Source organism: Falco punctatus (assembly GCF_963210335.1).
Source record: "Falco punctatus genome assembly, chromosome: 6".
NCBI classification, from domain to species: Eukaryota; Metazoa; Chordata; class Aves; order Falconiformes; family Falconidae; genus Falco; species Falco punctatus.
In genome coordinates this window covers 80,823,530-80,829,529 of record NC_137585.1, presented here as the reverse complement: position 1 = coordinate 80,829,529, position 6,000 = coordinate 80,823,530, and positions in this window count along the sequence as shown.

Here is a 6,000-nt window from a genome sequence, read left to right as displayed (position 1 = left end):
CTATTATCATTGTAATACTGCAGTGGAACACTCAATGCCTTTTGCAGCAAGGTCTGTACAGACTTAGCAAGCCAGTTTGCTATTTAAATATGAGATGGGAAACAAGTGGTTATAGTAACTGAAAAGATGGGGGAAAGGTGGTAGCAAAGACCTAACTGCTTTCAGCACACTATTCAATATCAAAAAAACAAACACCAATAAAACAGAGTAACTTTCTAGCTCTGAGAATACCAAATACAGCCAGCTGAGCACCAGCCACACAAGAAGGGTTATTTTACCATTCCTAGATACTCATTTTGCTTTGTTATAAAAAAGCCTCACTTCAAGAGGCTACTCTTGAAGGTAGCCTCTTCAGGTATATGAGAGTTTCTTGATCTCTCAAATACCTGAGGGACCATTACCACAGTCAACAATGATGAATGAAGCCTGAGGCTTAAATCAACACAAGGTTTAATAGTAACGAGCCTTTTACTTTCATTCCATGAGCTTCTAATTTTAAACTAAGCAGCCTGAAAATTATTTATAAGGGAAGATTATTTGAAAAGAGTATTGTAAACCAATTTCCATGGACAGAAGAAACTGAAGTTGAATTTCAAAAACCCCCAAAAATCTAAACATTATACCCACAGAGGCTTTGACACAACAGAATAACGCTTTAGTGGGACAGGAAAACTTCCAAACATAAGTTGGAGGTGAAAGAACGTCGTTCCTTAATCATGTCACACCACTTAAAGATAAGGAAAGGATTCTGCCCCCAGCTTGGTACACTATGTAACTATGTCCTGCAATATATCAAACAGGGCAAGATGACCTGGAACAGGCAATTTTGCTTACTTACGGGGACTATTTCTGTGGGTAAATACATAACATTTACATTTGTTGAGCTCATGCATTAGCGCACTAAGTCATTGATTTATTTTGAAAAATTTAGTATCCCAATAATAAACTATACATTCAAGATATCTTTGCTGCTGGTATTCTTTTTCTTCTTTCTTTTCTAGCCTTCTTATAATTCAGCTTGTCTTGCAGTAATAGATTTTTAGAAATAAAATGCTTGTCCCAGGAAGGAGCATGGAAAAGATATAAATTCATTATCTTGTGCATCATTTGGGCTACAACTATTCACCTCCTCCTGGATTCAACTGGAGTGGTGAAGGACTTTGTCAATTCCAGGTGTTGGTTCTTGTCCCTTTCTCAGAATACTGTCACACAGCTGGGTGTAAGCAGAGAGTAATTTTGCAAACAGCAGCCAGTATCCCCATCTAAAGCTATTACCTTGAGCCCGTGGATTGTTTTGCTGAGTACTTCCTCAATCAATCGCTTCAGAGAGAATCCAGTCCATCACTTTAAAAGGGAAAGGGCATCAGCGAATGTCTACGTGTACCACACAGGTGAAAGGCAACATCCTTCCTTCAAAGTAGAAGGCAACAGCAAGCAGCTAGAGGGAAGATCACCTTAAATCACCACAGATGCTTGCTAAACATCAGCTAGACATCTGGAAACAGCATAGTAACTGGGCAATAGCAATCTGTGAAGTTTCCACAGGGAAAAGCAAATTAGCAGGTTTCACACATGGGAGAGGTGTGCCACTAGAGCTGAGTGGGGAAACTCCACAGACATACCAAATGAGATGGGATGAAGTGTCTGTCCTCATGGTGTCCTGGTGAACAGGGTGAAGATACTGTTAAAAAACCTCACTTGCTCACGGGAGCAAATCTAGCTATGGCAACATAATTACGCTAAGAAAGCCATCCTACCATGGAACATAGATCTACCTCATTTCCCCATCTCCAGTGCAATCCTAACTTGAGCTGTGATTTCAATATTGCCTTTGACTGAACTGTATGCCGCACAGTGTTTCTGTATCTTGGGAAATAACACATCTTGGAGCAAAGAAAAACACATTTTCAAACAAGCCTGCCTTCCAAAAGTATGCATTGAACAGTACTCTTCAGACATTATAACCTACTGGAGGGTATTTGGCCATTTCAGTGTTATTCTTCAAGATTGCTCCTCAGGGTTGCCCTGGTAAAGCTATTTAAAGGACCACTCCAAGGTCACTTTTCAGGACATCAGGACATGCCCGAAACACTCCATGAATAGTTACATGTTATGTCATGTCTACTCCTGTGTGCAACATCTATCTCAAAGCACCTGGAACATACCTCCTACAGCCTTTTGACACATACCATCCATGCCGAAGCTTGTTAATGGTTGCTTTAGGACTCAGTACCTCAACAGCAATATGGATAGATATTATTCCTATCATACTTGCAAACTGGTGAGATCATAGCATCTTTCAGATGTGGGGTGACCAACAGCAGGCCTCTAATTTCTGCATGTGAAAAGACACGTTTCATAACCTCACAGCAGGAGCCAGAAGAAGCCATACATGAAGAAAAACTCATTTCCAAGACACAGCCTTTTTCAAAAGTGTGAAAGCTCAGGAATGCGGGCACACAAACTCCCTACATATGTGCAGGACTGTAATTCAGTGAGGGAAATTCCTCTAAAGCAATTTAGCATCACTGTCCTGGAAATGGTTTAACTACGTGCAGCATAATTGCTGCATTTCAGAGACACAGCATACCTAATTGTGCTGGGGGCCACTGGTGAAACAAACATTCCCATCAAAATATGATTTTTCATCTTAAAAGCACCACAATCAGAGAATCATAGAATTATTTAGCTTGGAAAAGACCTTTAAGATCATTGAGTACAACCATTAACATAGCACTGCCAAGTACAGCACTAAACCATGTCTCTACATCTACACATCTTTTAAATACTTTCAGGGATGGTGATCCAACCAGTTCCCTGAGCAGCCTGTTACAATGCTTGACAACCCTTTCAGTGAAGAATTTTTTTCTCGTATCTGATCTAAACCTCCTGTGGACAACTTGAGGCCATTTCCTCTTGTCCTATCTTGTCCTAACTTGGGAGAATAGACCTACTCCCAACTGTCTACAATCGCCTTTCAAATAGTTGTAGAAATCAACAAAGGTCTCCCTTAAGTCTCCTTTTCTCCAGGCTAAATAACCCCGGTTCCCTCAGCCCCTCCTCATAAGATTTCTTACCTTTCAGGATACATCCCCAAATCAGTAACAAGGCATCCGATCACATAATAAGCATTTGCTTAAATAAACTCCATTAAGCTTCAGAAAAGCACCAGTTTTGAGCATGTCTGTGGTTTTACCTGACACTAGATACATCCCCTAGTCTGACCAGTCCAGGAAAAGCTAGCTTCTTGCCCCTTCATCACAGCAGTACAGTCAGTAGCATGGACGGACAGTTGTAGCTTGCTGCTTGATGGAGAAGTTCCGCAGCACGATTTTGTGGGACTGGAAAGTGCAATTAGCGGACACACATGGCACACCAATACGTTGTTGCCACTAGATGGCAAAAAGCGCACGTGGAAAGCAGCACCACGTTCCGGAGAGGACTACGAGTGTCTCTTCATCCAGGGGAGTTGATTCCTTGCTCTCTAGGGGCACAGGCAGGAAGACAACAAGGCAGCACCAGAGCCCTGCCCAAGCATGCACAGCGCCTTTGGAAAAGCTGCACTGAGTCCCAACATTGCCTAATTACCCACCTCCCTCCGCATCCAGTTTTGTTGTAAAGCTAGTTACCCAAAAGATATAAAAAACCCCACAAACAGGCTACAGCTGAAGCCCCCACAGGGGGCATCGGGAAGCTCTGAGGACAGGGCTCAGCAGAGTTCAGAAGTCCCGGCTGCGAACCTCTGAGAAGAGTGCAAAAGAAGGGGGCAGGGGAAAATCCTTAGCCACGCAGGTTTGACTCGGCAAGACTCCTTGCTGCCTTGCGATTATGGATTATGCGATGTGGACAGAGATTTAACTAACAGTAAAACCCGTCCCCCCCGCCACCGCCTCGTTTCAGGGATGCACGTCGAGAGGGTCAGGGCATCCCTGGCACCACCTGGGGAGCTCCAGGCCAGGCCACTGCTCCTGGTGAGGCTGTCTCCAGCACAGTGCGGTCAGGAGTCACTGACAGGGTACGAGGGGCAGTGTCGGTGCTCAGAACCGTGCTGCAGGAAATCAGTGGAGGGATGGGAGAGGCCAGTGTAAAAGATGGTGAAGTAACACAGCTTGTGTTTATTTGCTTGGAGAAGTGAAGGTCTGAATGTACTTTTTCTCTTTCTTTATACTTCTTTTCATATTGTTGATTTTGATTATTTTTTTTTTCCTTGGCTGTATTTTGGAATTGAGTGTTTTCTGATGTTCCTTCTACTGTCACAGTAGCAGATGACTGTAATACTGATGTAGTTATTAGGGGTAAAGATGAAAGTGTTCCATACACAGCAGTATCTGTGAGGGCACATCAAGGGTAGGCTGTCCTGCAGAGGAAGGGCAAACCGAGAGTCACGGCAAGGCTGGCAAGGTCTGTGACCACACAGGCCGGGGATCAGTCCCACAGGCCCTCACCAAGAAGAGCAGAAGAGTTCTGGGGACAGTTCTGGGGACAGTTCTGGGGACAGTAAGCAGAGTCTGCCAAGAGTGCAGGTCACCAGGCCAGTCCATAGGGATGGGCAGGTCTGCGGTCCTACTGGGACGTCACGTCCATGGGTGAGGGTCAGGGCTGAGAGCAGTGAAGGCCCAGCACAGGCCTGGCTGCAGCTTGAGGCCGTGGCAGCATCGTCCGGCTCTGACGGATGAGTTCCCTCTCGGAAGAGAGAGGAGTAACGCCACCATAACTCGGAGCGACTGCATGAAGTTGGCTTTGCCCAAGATCACCCCCAGAAGCCTGTCTTAGGCACCAGTTGAGCAGGAGGCAGTTGGGGTTTTGCTTTTCTGAATGGTTCTTTGCTTCCCAAGGCATTATGCATTGTAAGGTGATACAGAAAAAATTGCTTACTAGTAGCTGCCTCAGTCCATCTTTCCCTGGTCATGGAGACCCAGAAGTAGAGTTCCCAGAAGTGCTTTTGAGATTGCTCTAGGTGATAGATTCTAGCTTTTAATTTTGCATCCTTTCTGGCTAATAATAAACAAACAGTGCCTGTTGTGCCCGTAAGACTATAGCCACAGGACTCATCAGTACCCCCTTATCTTCAAAGCCTGAAACTGAATTTCAGCCCAGCCAGCTACCCAAGTCCCTACCAACTAAAACTGTGTAATCACAGGGGGGTTTAATACCATTCTGAAACATTTGATATTGGACAGGAACTGTAGGGTCTCCTGGTCTTGGTTGGGGAGTGACCTGTAAAAAAAACAAAGTTTGGGGGCTGAGTATGTGTGCACTTGAAAAAGGACTGGAGAAGAAATACTTCCTCCTGGAAAGAGCACAGAGACGGATTGTGTTTATTCTGTATTGCCATCTTGTAAATAAAATCCTGCCTTTCTTCTAATGTCTGGAAGAAAACAAATATACCCCATTAACAAATGCATTTTGCTCTCCACTCCTCCATTAAATGGTCAGACTGATTACAGAGGTACTCTCGAAACGGCTGCTGCTCATAGCCATTTCCCAAAACTCAGAATTCAGGTTTTGCAACCTGAATTTACTTGGCTGTAGTTTCAGCAAAAGTCTTTTTTCTGTCTTTTTATTATTATTATAGCTCTTACTTCTAGAGATCACGTCTGAAATAACAGAACACTGCTAATACACTGAGCATCAACTAAGAAAGGTGACTGTACATCAGCCACTTTGGTCGGCGAGAACACTGCCAGAAGACAAACAGGCTTGATAAAACTGTGAGGACTCATTCCAAAAAGGAAAATGAAGGTTTTAGTAGCTGCACCATTATTAGTGATGAAGGAAAAGAAGGTATTTCAAAGGGCTGAATCTCCTCCCTAAAAAGTGGTACTAGATTCCTGTCCTGCTGTAATCAGTATTTTCACTGCTTATCACAGCGAAGTGTGTCCCTCTTCCTGATCTAGGTTTTCTTTGCCATCTCTCCATTTTTCACAAACTCACAGGCAAGAAGCAGTTTCGAATGTTAGGAAGAAGTGTTCTGGCAAGGCATTCCATGAGTCAGACCAT